Raw genomic sequence first — 15,078 nt, 5'->3', positions numbered from 1 at the left:
GTAACCCATGAGTGGCAAAGAGGCCCCTTAATACCTGTATTGTTTTACCTGAGGTTAATGAACTGACTGGTACTACCTCTAGCCATCTAGAGAAGCTGTCCACTACTACCAAGGAGGTTAACCCTTGGAAAGGTCCAGCGAAGTCTATATGAATCCTGGACCAAGGATTCCTGGCTAATTCCCACTTATGCGTCCGAGTGTGTTGTTGTTCCGGCCTGGAACGTTGGCACAAATAGCAGTTGGCAACGCATTCCTCAATGTCATTGTCTAGTCTTGGCCACCACAAGTGGCTCCTAGCCAACGCCTTCATACGTACTATTCCTGGGTGCCCTTCATGTAACTCTAATAAAATAGCTGGTCTGTGGATTTCGGGAATGACCACACGGTTTCCCCACAGTAAGCAACCCAAATGAACTGACAGTTCATCTTTCCTTCTAAAATAAGGAATGTACTTGGCATCAGGGTTGGCATTTGGCCACCCACTCAGGACCCAGGCCATTATTCTTTTTAGAGTATGGTCATTGTTTGTTGCCACAGCTATATCTTTAGCGATTAAAGGCCATTCCTGAATGTCCAGGATGGACATTATTTGTCCCACAGGGGCAGGGTCTTCCTCGGTTATATTTAATGGCAGTCTGCTGAGGGCGTCTGCATGTCCCATGTCCTTGCCCGGTCTGTATTGGAGAGAAAATGAATATGCTGAGAGGAAAATGGACCACCTCAGCATTCTGGGTGACATGATTTGGGGAGTCTGTTTATCCGTGGTAAACAGTCCCAATAGGGGTTTGTGGTCAGTCAGTATGGTAAAGTTCCTACCATAAAGGTAGTCACGGAACTTTTTTACTCCTGCCACGATTGCTAATGCTTCCCTGTCTATCTGAGCATAATTCTGCTCTGCTTTGGTTAGCGTCCGGGAATAATATGCGATTGGTCTTTGTATACCTTGGTTGTCTAAGTGGCTGATAACAGCCCCCACACCATAAGGTGAAGCATCACATGCTAGATAAATTGGTTTATTTTCGATAAAATGGGTTACTGTTGATTGGCTGGACAGAATGTCCTTTAAAGTTTGGAAGCTAACTCTATGTTTATTCAGCCACTGCCAAGGAGTCTTTTTATCTAAGAGTCTATGGAGGGGTTCTGCAATGGCAGCCTTGTGTGGCACAAATGTATGGTAGAAGTTTACTAAGCCAAGGAAGGCTTGTAGTTCAGCCTTGTTCCTTGGTTCAGGAGCTAATTTGATTGCATTAATTTTATCAGGGGTAGGATGGATTCCATTTTTGTCTATCCTGAACCCCAAGAAATCAGTGGACTTAACCCCAATGCAACATTTTTCCCTTTTTAGTTTCAATCCAGCCCTCCTAAATCTTCCCAGTACCTGTTCAAGCCGCTCCACTAACATTTCCTCATTTTTTCCAGCAATCAAGACATCATCAAAGTAAGGGCATACACCTGGTATGCCCTTTAAGGTCCTCTCCATCACTTCTTGAAAGATGCCTGGAGCTGCTGCAATACCAAATTGCAGTCTGTGGACTCGGAACGCCCCCTTGTGGGTAACAATCGTTTGTGCTTCAGCAGCCTCTTCAGAAACAGTCAATTGTAAGTACGCATGCGCCAAGTCTAGCTTGGCAAACATGGCGCCGTCCTGGATCGTGGCGAGGACCTGCTTCACCGTCGGGACTGGGTAAGCATGTTTTTTCATTCCAATGTTCAGGGTGGCCTTGTAGTCAGCGCAGATTCTCACATCCCCGTTGGGTTTGAGGGGTGTGACAATCGGCGTTTCCCACAAACCACCCTCAACAGGTTCTAAGACGCCTTGGCCTACAAGCTTGTCGAGCTCGGCCTCGATTTTTTCCTTCAGGGCGAAAGGCACCCTTCGGGCCTTAAGCCTGATAGGTTTAACGGAGGGGTCAAGATTAAATTTAATTGGGGGCCCCTTGTACTTACCTAGAGATCCATCGAATACGTCTGCAAATTCATTGCAGACTGATTCGAGGGTCTTATTTTTAATCACTGAGTTTATTCCCCCTATCCAAATGCCCAGGGCTGGAAACCAGTTAAGGCCAATTAAGCTAGTTCTTTGTCCCTCAGTGACTATTAAATCTTAAACCCCTTTAAATCCCTTAAATTTAACACTGAGGCTAATCTTTCCTTTTATTTTTATTGGGGTTTTTTGAAAATCGGTTAATTGAATTTTTGTTGAACTAAGTGGAATTTTCCTTCCACTTATTTGTTCAATTCTCTCAAGGGTTTCACTGGATATTATTGACACTGAAGCCCCTGAGTCTATTTCCATTCTGCAAGGAACCCCTTGCAGATGGACTATGATTTTTAATTTTCCTTCTGGAAAATTGCTATTTTTTCCCTTTCTACTGCGATTGACACGCGCCACCTCCCCTTGGTTTGGAATTTTAACCTTGGGTCTAGGGGTCTCTTTGCCACTAAAGTAAGGGGTTACCTTATCTTCGGGCCACACATCGACTTCGTGAAGGCGGTTGTCGCGAGCACGGCTCCTACAGATGGCCTGGATGTTGCCGGTCTTCCCACACGCTCTACACTTTGCGGTACGGAATCGGCAAGAGGCGCGGGGATGGTTGCCTCCGCAGCTGCCACACCGGTTTTGATTATCGTTGTCACGCGGTCTGGTTGTGGTGTCCCTCCATGGTCGTTGGGCCCCTGTCGCTTGTCTTTGCGGTGTTGCGGATTGGTGACGGCGGTTAGGTTCAGGCCCCTCACTTCGGGATGTTTTTGGCGCCAATTTTCCGAATCGTCTGGAGACTTCAGCGATGTCTTCTTCCCACTGCTGGTCCACCTCCCCGCAGTCCACATTGCCTTCTTGGTTGATCTCGGCCGACATTGCCATGCTACTGCGGGGGGGGGGGTCGCGATACCCGGTGGATTCGTACGTTAAAAGTTCATCCAGCACTTCCTGTAGATCGCCGGTGGGTTTGGCGATTATTATGTTTTGCAGCTGCTCGTCTCGCAAGCCCAGTACTACTCGGTCCCGAATTCTTATTTCTAAATTGTCGTATTTACATCGTACTGCGGCTTCCCTGATGGCAGCGACGAACTTTTGTATGGATTCGCCCGGTCTCTGGTTCCTTTTCTCAAAGATGCGCCGCCAGAAGAGTTCAGATCTTCTAGGTGTGAAGTGAACCTTTAGTTTGGCTAGGAGATCAGCATAAGGCACACTCGAGACCGGCTGCGGTTGACACAGTCCGACAGCGATTCGATAAACCGGTGTGCCGCAGATTGTCAATAACGCTGCCGCTTTTTTCCGGTCGTCTGTGATTCCGTTCACTAGCAGGAACCCTTCGACTTGACCGATGTATTCTTCCCAATCTTCTGGAAAGTTTGGGTCGAATTCTTTCAATGACCCTATTTGCGCCATTCGGAGAATTTTTCTTTATTCCGCCGCGGCCGCTCGGTTGACTGTGACACGCTTTCGAAATTGCCGCCTTTGCGCAACAATTCGCCAATTCTCTGGTCTTCTGTCTATCCCACCTTCGTCGCCAATTGTTTGGTTCTGATAGACGAGGACTCAGAGTGGTTTTACAATGAACGAGTTTATTGAATACACATAAGTCAACTGTCAACTGTCAAATGTTGCAAGCTTTTATAGTGGAACTGTTTGAACTGTAACCAATCATCAGAGTCTCTTTTCCCGCTTCTTGCTTATTGTGACCAATGATTGCACCGGAATCTCCCGCTCTAAACCCTGCTTTATTGCAATCTACTATTTTCCTTGTTTGCAACTATTTACAGACACAACAAAAGGGAAAAAAATGTCGCGATAAAATCACAATACGTCAAGTGACACGATCGAGTTTGACACGCGTGCTCTAGTGAATTTTACTCAGCATATCTTTTTAATTTGTCCAACGCAGAATCATTAGTGATCTCCTTACCTATAGCAATTTATAGATAAAATTCCTTATTTCTATGAAAATGTGAATTACAGTTTAGAAATTTGATCAGCAGTTGTTCTTAAATATATGGATTGATTTCTTGGATAAATGAAACTATCTTAACTGCTTGTCTATTTAGACATCTCTTTGATAGTCAATGCCTCCTTAGAAAGGTTCTCATAATTTTGAAAGACATTAAAATGAAAGCTTTATTTTTTAAATAACATTTCCCAAAATTCTCTTGTGTTCAACTCTTCATAACTTTCAAGTGCATGGTTATACTTTGGTTTCTGGGTTTTCTGTGGGAAAGTAATTATCTGCATGAATCATCCTGTTATTAGGAGTGATTCTGAAAGAAAAGCTGCCTAAAATACTTCTCTATATGTCCAGCAACAGGATGTGACAAGGGGAAGAGTACTCTGCTCTTTTTACTAGAAACTCATTAGTTTCTAATTCCCACTATTGGAGAGAGGCATATGCTATTGCTGTAAAGTTGTATTATTTCTGTCTGGGAAGTTGCACTCAGAATGTGGTGTTGGAGAAAGTGATAATCTGAGATGTTACAAGCATGATAATGACAAAGCTCTACATTTCAGTTTTATCATTTGATACCAGGGGAAGGGTTGAAATATCCTTATGGGAGCTAATAAGCAGAAGCCCAATACAGACAAAATTTACTGAATAATCTGAATAATCATTGAGAAGTGGTTTAATTTCTTAAAAAGCAGATTCACTGTGGAAATTTCCTGGAGCCTTCACTTTCAGCAGAATTGGTTTCATGTATCTATCAAATCTGTCAGTTCCAGAATGGACTAATAAATAGCACAGCTTTTGAAATGAATCTAGAAGATTCTGTAGTTGAAAATGTGGCAACCAGGATTTTGTTTGGCATTTGTGAATCAGAGTATATAATGTGTATTTTATTTCGGCTTTTTTGGTTTCTAGATTCAGCTCTTTCGGTTCATATGCCTAGTGTGGGAAGAAAAATGGGGCCCGGTTCCAAGCAGGGAGAAAGATGCTGGAAATAAAATGAAGGCAGGTGCTGTTTATTTGGTAGTCAGAAACTAAAATGGCAACAGCATGTTTCTGGGGTGGCTGAGAATTGAAATTGTATAATTGTATATAATGGACTAAAAATGTATTTTACATTGTAAACTCCTGGATGCAGGTGAGTCTTATGTTTTAATAGACAAGATGGCATATTGGAATTGAAAAGGAAGGATAAGCTATGCAAAGTAAAGAAATCAAAACTATTTACAAAAATATCTGTTCACTGAGGAATTACACTGCTTGGTATAGGTCTAGTAATCCAAAAATGAATTGTACGCCTTGCAAATAATACAAATGTATCTGTGAGAAATATGATCTAATGAAATTCTTTAGCTAAAAGACATTCCATTTGATTTGTACAATAACAAAGATTGAAGCAAGGTCCAACATATTTATTAAGGTTCAAAAAAAGGATAAAAGATCAAGATGGATTATGTCTGTGCACATGTGCATTATATATATATGTATACATATATATACATACATATACATACATATATATATACACACACACACAAACATATATATATATAAACATTTATGTAGCTTCATTCATCTTGCAGAGATTCACTGTTTTCTTCTATAGGGAAACAAGCTTGCAGATGCCTGTCGCCAGACTTCTGGACATTTTCTGCAGCTGCTCTTCGTCTGCCAAACCGCCCCACAGGTCGGATCCCTCGCCCAGTGTACCAGGAAGGATCAATATCAGGATCTGGAATTCAAACACAAAAGACAGTGAGAACTGAGTGGAAAGGGAAAGTGTATTGAAATAGCTGCATTGGTCCTAGCACGTTGTAAAACATGGAGGCGCTCATTAGAAGAAATACTATTAGCAATTCAGTCTTCTGAAAAGCTTCTCAATTTTGGTAGGTGGGTGGGACTCTTTTTATCAGATCAGTTTCATAAAATAACCTGTATAAAGATGGTTATTGTATGTAATAATGCTAATAGTCATCATAACTGATGAAAGGAAAGAACTTTAAAACGGGCATATCCATAAGTGTGAACTGTATTCTTCTGTGATCATTATGCAGTGCTAAAATGCAGCCATTGTTATGTCTGGAGAAAAAAAGAATTAGGAGAAACATTTCCTCATGTTCTATTTTGATCCCAGGGCTCTTCAAACTTGTTCAAAGATATGCATGTTTTTTCAAGTATGTATCATTTGCATAATTTTACTACTATGTTATGAACTGTATTTTAAGCAGTGCAGTCACTAGAAATAATATTTCTAAATGAATAATATTTCATTGACTAGGCTTTAGAACTTCAATAAGAGAAGTTGGTCTAAATCAGGAGTCTCCAACCTCTTAATCTCATTGTTCCTTCCATGAAGTTTTAGATTGTTTGTCAATCCCCCAACATGTATTGTATGAAATGAAGGTAATAAATACGACTTTATCTAATAGCACTAGAAATAATAAGAACAGTACAGGTAGTTCTCAGCATGACCTCAGCTGGGACCAGAATTTCTGTCGTAATGAGTTAACATGTGATGGGACCTGATTTTATTGCCATTTTTACCATGTTTGTTAAGTAAATTACAGTGGTTGTTAAGTGGTCACTAAATGAATCCAGCTTTCTCAACTGACATTTTTTGTTAGAAACTAGTGGGAAGGTCAATATCATGATCACATGATTGCAGGACAATCATGCAATCAGTTGTAATTGTGAGCCGATTGCCAAGTGGCTGAATTGCGATCACATGATTTCAGGGTGTGCAATGGTCTATTGTAAATCACAAGTTGTAAGGACAGGTTGTAAATCATTTTTCTGAAGCCATTGTAATTTTGAACTGTCATTAAGTGAATGGTCATAAGTTGAGGACCATCTTTAATGGATAGTTCCATCAACTCTTGGCGGTCAGTACCAACCACTTTGGGGAACTTTGGTCCCAATTGTCTGTGAAAAAGGCCAAACTAGACTCCAGGATGGAAAGTGCAGTAGCTTTAAAAACTGAATGTTTCCATATTTGCATCTAGGTGCTCTACTAAAGCAGTGGTCCCCAACCTTTCTGGCTCTGCAGATTGCCAGTGGCAGCAGAGAGAGGGGGGAAGAGGGGATGGTTTTGCACACGTGCTTTGCACGCTCACCTGCTGCTTGTGCAGCTCGATTTCCAACCAACTGCGGCCCAGTATCATGCCACGGTCCAAGGGTTGGGACCCCTGCTCTAATATCTTTAGGTCAAGTTGCACAATTTGTTCCTCAAAAATGAAAGACAGCACAAAGAAAGAAAACAGTCTGAGGAAGCTCTGGGCAGCATGTGTCAAATATATAAGGACAATAGAATAATAAATGAAATGTGTTGGAGAGTGCAGATTGACTTTCAAAAGCCAAGGCTCATCATCTTCTGCACGCTCTCTTTCTAACCTCCAGCCTGTCTTTTGCCTCTCTGGAAATGAACACCAATAGGATCCTCTGCTCAGGAAACTGTCTTTGTACACTGGTCAGCTTGGACACTAAGCAACAGTTTGACAAGGACGAGATTAGAATTCAAAATGTTCCTTTCCAAAGTTGCATTTGCTAGCTAGTGTTGCTGTATTTGCAACATCAAAGTATGTAAATTAAGGGAGGAGTCAGGGATTAATTGATGGATCATAGCATATGCTTTGTATCTTGAGATCATTGAATGCCAGAATGTAGTTCTGGAGAAAATAATATTATATGTATGCACAGCTGCTGTTGCACATAGGTAAATGATGAAAAGACACATGAGAAACATATGTTTGTATTCTGTTTGGTTGTTTTGGTCTTGCAAAGTTTAAAAACACTAGTGTAGGGCAAGGGTGGACAAAGTTCTTTTTCTACCAGGGACACTATTTTGTTTCCCAGCACTTGAGATCTTCAGGTGACATGGCAGCAACTTCACTAAAACAATGGTGGCAGTAGAGTTTTTCAGGCTTTTGAATTAATAAAAGTAAAAATCAATGAGAGAGGAAGAAAGGGGGGGAGGGAGGAAGGGAAACAGATGTTTTTAAAGTGCCTGGAAAACATCTTCATCATATTTAAGGGTTTTGCTGTTAGATTTTAGCAATATGATTTTTAAGAGCTGCAAAAGAAGACTCTAGGGTACATCTTTGGTTGATTTCCAGAGTCTGGAACAAGTTAATCTAGATTAAGTGATTTTTTTTTTGCCGGTGTTGCATAGCAAGATCAACATATTCCAGAGTAACATATATGAGGCATATCTAGGTGGCAAAAATCTGGACGACCACTAGATCTGGATCAAATCTAACTGTTTATGCTTTCTAGTGGTCTTCTAGATTTTTGCTGCCAAATACAGTATCACTACATTCCCTTTAGAAGGTCTTGAGAAGGAAATGAGACAAAGCCAACATGCATCAGGTACCATTCCAGATTTTACCTTCAGCTGGGGTGTAGGTCTGTATATATGCTGGACATTTTGTGCATGAAAAATATCTCTATCCACACAAACACCTGGCTGTGGGAACTTACTTCTGATCTCCATGAATCGTTCAAGGATTCGGCATTTAGTTTCAGGTATAAAGGCCAGCAGCAGAAGGCAGACAACTAGCAGTCTCATTCCTTTCAGGTTTTTTCTCCCACTCAAAGCACTTTGATATCTGATTTTAAACAAAGAAAAAAAATAGATGACCTATAGCAACAGGGAACAAAATGTGTGTTACTCGCCTGATACAAGAAAAGATAGCTTTAGTAAAGTAGACTGCAAAATTCTACAACAGCAAAACAAGTGTGAATGTTGAATTTCAAGAAAAAAATTGCTCCCTGAAAAATTACATCTTTGTACTCAGATGTGTTTGTCACCAAAATTGCCATCAGACTGATAGAAAAAGCATTGGTCCATTGTTTTGATTGCTTAACTAAGTTGCTTTTGCTGCTTTGGGTTGTTTCTTTTTTAGATTCATATTCTAAATATCACTGTTTAATTATTGTATTTCCATCTGAATTTGCTGTGTGGTTTCTTAGAGCCAAAATAACCTTCACACTCGTGTGGAATTTTTAGAAATAAAAACAGAGGGTGGATTTTCAACTTTCACCCCGTTTGCTGAAAATGAGCTTATGGAAATGAGAGATTCTGTTGACCCACAAACCTAGAATACAAAAGGCAGTTTTGAAAATGATTTTCACGGAAAACCTTAGGAAGAAAATAGATAATCAAAGCAACTTTATTCCACTCCACCCTAAATTCCATTGCTGTATGAGTCTCCTTCAGTGTTCCAAGTTACACTTTTAGAAACAGAATTCATATTATGTCTATTTTGGCCCAGCATTGGAAAGCTCCTTGGCCCTGCCATTTTTTCATCAGAATTAACTTGGCTCACTTAACTTTCCTCACTCACTGAGGAAAAGGGAGCAAAAATTAGGTTGAGGAAAACTTGCTCTTTGAAAGTCCACACTTCTTCAAATTGGTAGTCTTTTACTTATTACAAACAGTCTCATTGAATAAGGACAAAAATTTAAAGATATGTGTTCTTCTATCTTTCCATTTATCAGTTCTCAGGACTTACCTTTGTAGTCTTGTGTCAACCTATCTGTCCAGCACACCAGAGACCTCCCCATCTGCTCCACCAGTGGCCAGTCATTGCCATTTCCATGGTCAGCGTACCCATCTGTCTACCATCTGTGCTACCAGGCAATTTCTTGTGTCCACTGCCTACCTTCACCAAAGCTAGCCAGTCTGTGAGCATCTCTAGTACCTTTGACCTTACCTTCCACACTGGGAATGAGACCACTAGACATCCTTCTGGGCTATATTCATAAGGAAATATGTTTGTTCTGCATAAAGGAGCCATGTCAGCCTGGCAGCTGTTAGGCATATGGTGATAGCCTACATAGTTGGGTTGAAAATATATAAACTATGATGTTGTGACTTTAAGATGTTAATTGGCCAATGGGTGTGTAAGTGTTCTCATGGCCATAAGAGGGAGCTAGGAACGTAGCTTCTCTCTCTCTGAATTCACTGCTCTCTACTATTACTGTTTTTGTTCTGTTTTGCTGTACTGTTGGTTTACTACTGTGATAAAGCTGTACAACTGTGTATTGACCTCTGGACTGGTAAGAAGACTTTGTATTTTGGATTACTCCTTGGACTGTTGCTATTGTGTATGACCTGGACTGTTTATTTTTGACCGTGCATTTTTGTTCTTACACCACCTCAAAGTAAAATACTTTTTGATTTTACAACTCAGTGTACTCTTGTAGTTACTGTGTGACTCTTACTGCTCTCAGTACCCTTCCTTGTCTGTGCAACTCTTTGGTAGCACAAGGAGACCTCTGCACAACAATTCCTAACAGCAGCCAATAGAGCAAGTGATCAGAGGTTTAAAGCATGGCTTCATTTCTTAGTTCTGGAAACCTCAAGAGTCCTCTCTTCCTGGCTGCCATGCTTGCCTCCTAATTATAAACCATCTCAGGATGACAAGAGGTCAAGCTTGCCAATCAACTATGCTGTCTCCATTAGAAGCTATAACACCCCAGGATGATAGAGTGCAGGAGGACATCACCATCCCAGGATAACTCAATTAACTTTCTCAGCATCTATCATGCCAAGCCAAATACCAAATACCAGAGAAACAAGTTAGAGTTTACCCTTTAAGCAATTTTTGTAATTGTTTTGCAGTTGCAGTGAAACACTTTTTTTGCATGTGTTCAATGCAACTTCTCAATAGGTTCTTTGCTAAATCATTTAAGGGTTGTGACTGGTTCTTTCTTTATTTCTGCTTTAAAAGAGGTGAAGAGGTAATATTTTAAAGTTTTATTCTCTGGAAACCTTTGAAGATACATATTGTGGATGAAACTTGCCAGATTTAGTGTTCTCTAATATGTATTGTTTCTGCTATTCTCATTCTGTTGTGTTTAAGAAATAAAACAGTAGCAATAATTCCAGTACTTCTTATTATAGTCTATGACCAAATCTTTTTTCAAATTCAGTCTCATCCTTAAAGCAGTTTGAATTGAACCCATGGGTAACTGAATGTTGAAATACAAAACCAAATCTAAATCTCACCTGTCCATTTACCCATGGACCCCATTAGGTGTGGTAATAAATAGTGGACTTGATTTTGTCAATAACTGGCTGGATAATTTTGTCCAAGTCCCATTTTTTCATGTACTTCAAAGACTTCTTCATTTTCAATATCAATCATTTTCGCCTGTGCCCAACCAGCCGCCCATCTTGCTGTTTGCCTAGTGTCATCTTTGGCTGTATCTCTCCTTCCACCCCTTCCTGTCGTTATATCAAACATGAAAGTGTTTGACCACCTACTAAGGGATCTACATCTAGGCTGAACATTTTATCTTTTGTAGTTTGACTGATTGCTTCTCATGCTCTTCTCTTTGCTGGCACAAGAAAAAATTATGTACAACATGTTTAATATTTGCCTGAGCTAATCACCGCCCACCATTTGTAAATGTAAATATTTATTAACCAAATAGTTCCTTATTGTTTGAACTAATTCATCCCATTCAGGATCAAAGGTAACTGTTTTCCAAAAAGGAAGAAATAACTTTAAATTTGTTATATATATATATATATATATATATATATATATATATATATATATATATATATATATATATATATATATATATATATATATATATATATATATATCTTATATCCAACATACACGGCTTATAATAAAACAGATTAAAATAAAATAAATGCATAATATAAAATAAAATACATCTGTACTCTAAAAAAACTTAGAAAACTATCTCAGAATTAATTAAATCTTTTTGGAGCATCATTATCTAAATTAATTAAATAAATAGTTCCTACAGTAGCTGAGGTAAATTTGTCTCCTTTAAGAAGAAGTGAAATGAATGCAAAGTTTCAGTCTCAGTTTCATGATGGAGTTCACTGGCAAGCTAGAGTTAAGCTGGTTATTTTAAGCTTTAGTTTCCAAACTGGAAAGCTGGGATAATATGCTCTATATTTTTTACTTATTGAATTCAAGTTGTCTTTTGCATTGTGTCTCTGAAATAAGCATACTGGAAATTGTTTCATCTACAACATTCTTTATAAGGAATACCACTATTTTGTTTAAAAACAAATGGAATTTGAAAACAGGTAATTAATACATTAGTAGAATACTAATTACAAATGGTAATAGTCAAATGAAATTGCTTACAAAGCACACAAAAGATACAAACACACACAAACCTTAAAAAACTAGACAATGCAGTGGGAAAAATGGATCTGGAAGATTACTTTATTTAGCATTTCCCCCAATAACTTGAATGGGCTACTGAGAACATGCATGCCATCCTTTGTTTTGCCTTCCTTATTCCCACCTTTTCCAAAAGCAGACATTCATAGAGCTGATAGACCGCACTAAAGGCAATACTCACTTGTCTTCCAAGGGGACTGGAGAGTGGCACAGCCAGGCTATGCCTTCAGTGGCCAGGCTCAGTGCAAGCTGGTGGTCCTTTCCCCTCTTTTATGTCTTCTTTTTGTATATGCATGGCAGCCTCTGACATCAGCATTGGGACAGGGCATCTCAACAAGTTCTCCCCTCCTCCCTTTACAACTTCAGCTTTTTTCATCAAGTCAAGGAAGGACTTACTTTGAATTACTTTCCTCCTTTAAGTTTGAGATATTGTGAAAGATCATTTTGATTATCAAAAGAAAATGTTGACATTTATTTTAATTGTAAAGCCACCTGTTTCAACCCAGTGCCTCTGGGGGATGTACAATTCTAAAACAATTAAAAACATTTAAATTTTAAATCTCAAATTTTCAACCTCTCTCCCTTTCTTCTGACTCTATTGATTTGGCATCTGACTTAATTTAACATATGAGCCACTAATGCCAATCTATTTGTATTTTACATCCGGCTAAGTTACACCATATAAATAAAATAAGTTACACCGTATAAATAAAATAAATAAATAAAACATGGCACATCTTGCTCTGGATTTCAACATTTTTGGTTCTGATTTAACTGTGGTTCCCTGGGCAGTTGGTCCCACAGGATGCCTGGTGGGATCATGGGTAGCTTTCCCCTACTTGATTTTCAGCTCTGCATGTGTGGGGCTCAGAGCTGTTCTTTTGGATGGAAGACCCATATGCAAGAGTCCAGGGTCACCTTTCTTCCTAGGGGTCTTGGGCTGGTAGGTAGATGTGCATCCTCCAACTGTAGGTGAGGACAGTTCATATCCTAGAAACTGAAAAATTCTTATGGTTCCGTAGTCACTAATGAAACATAACAGAGAGAAATACATTCTGGTTTCTCTTCCAATGTAATACAGGATTCCACATATGACTTCTTTCTCAGAATGGCTGCCTTATCTTCAACTTGAGAAACTCCTTTTGTGCTTCAAATGGGAAAATATTTCCATTCCTCTTCATCCGGCATGGGGGGTTATATGAAGGGGCTATACGCCTCCCTCTTCCTGTTTGTTGTGATGGTGGATAGTATATGTGCATAACTAAATATAAGGGTATTCCAAATTTCCCTTATCATAAAAGACATAAATATTTCCCCTCAGTTTCCAGTGTTTGCCTTTTATACCAGCATTTTTTTCATATACCAGTATGACAAAAAAATCTCATTTTTTAAAAAATGTAAAAGGCTAGTTTGTCAGTGATTGACAAATAAACAATTTGGTCAATATGTAATAGTGAAATTTACATTTCAGTTCTACCCTAAAATAACAGCTGATACAATATGTACAAAGAAGTGAAAATGATGTCCATTCATCTGCACTAACATGGGCTCCTCCTATTACCATTGCAGCTAATTACTTGCAAATATCCAGAAAATCAGAATATACCAAAAAATGTCCAGCTGCCCATCATCTTATGGATTCCCTTACAGACAACTTTCTGTGATGAGGTGCTAGAGCTGTGGCTTGGATCCTTCAATGAAATTCCTGTTCAGTTTTATGGTTCACTGATTTGCCTTGGACAAATTAACTTGTAAGCCTCATAGTATATATATAACACAGGACCACTGTAAATAAAGACACAGAAGAAAAGGAGGCATTTTTGTAGTATACAAAACTTGTAATTTTCCATGATCCAGTTATTGCAGTTCCAATGCATATGAATTTGCAATTCAGCTAATACATATGTGTGTATTATGTAACACATCGGAAAATGATCTGTTTCCTATATAACTTCAGTATTTGGAAGAAGCTTAAGCTGCATCTACAATAACCTCTCATTAGAAAATAGATTAGTGATTGAGAAGGCTTTCTCTTGGGGTTAGGGAATCTATTATGCTTCAGATAACCCTAGTCACTGAACACATAGTGGCTTATAAAGAAGAGCCTTTGTGACGCAGTGGTTAAAATGCAATATTGCAGGCTAACTCTGCCCACAGCCTAGAGTTTGATCCTGATGGGGTTCGAGGTTGACTCAGCTGTCCATCCTTCTGAGTTTGGTGAAATAAGGGCCCTGTTTGTTGAGGGTAATATGCTAACATTGTAAACTGCCCAGAGTGTGTTTTAAAGCACTATGGAGCAGTATATAAATCTAAGTGCTATTGTTCTAAGTTGGCTATAAGTGTAAACAAGCAAACAAACAAACATTAGGGTATCTGGTCTTTCCGCTATTTCGCTAGAGCTTTGTTTATCTATGATGCTCCAACTAAGTCTCATGAAAGTGGGTAAGGGGCACAACACCATGAAAAATGATTCTGCCCCATAGTGTTTCTAGCCTTGCTCTTCCTGAGCCCAGCCTTGCAGAGCTGAGTGGGGCAGGTAGTATGCATGCAGACCTGTGATATCAAAGGTCCTGATCCTCCAAGGATTCCACAAGCACTCAGGCAAATAGAAGCAGAAACCTCTAGTCTTTCAGGATGCTGGAAACAGAGTTGAAATGTGGAGGGATTCATTCAGATTTACTTGATCTAAGCACCACCTTCTGGTATTTAAGAATTGTTGACCACCTTTGACTCTATTACATTTATCAGTGTAAACAATAGGAATAATTAAATTCATTTGAAAATACCATTATTTGGTCTTGGGGATTCAAAAATAATTCAGCATCCACATCAGGATAGGGCATTGCCCAATAAAGAAAATCAATTAAAGCATTGGCTTGAAACTTTGAACATTTAGAACTGAGCATTTTTAAAAAAAAGAAAAAGAGAAGATATCCTGTTCTTTCTTGAGTTTTCTTTAGCAATTA

This window comes from Vipera ursinii (assembly GCF_947247035.1).
Source record: "Vipera ursinii genome assembly, chromosome: 1".
In the NCBI taxonomy this organism is placed as follows: domain Eukaryota; kingdom Metazoa; phylum Chordata; class Lepidosauria; order Squamata; family Viperidae; genus Vipera; species Vipera ursinii.
This window is presented reverse-complemented; position numbering follows the sequence as displayed.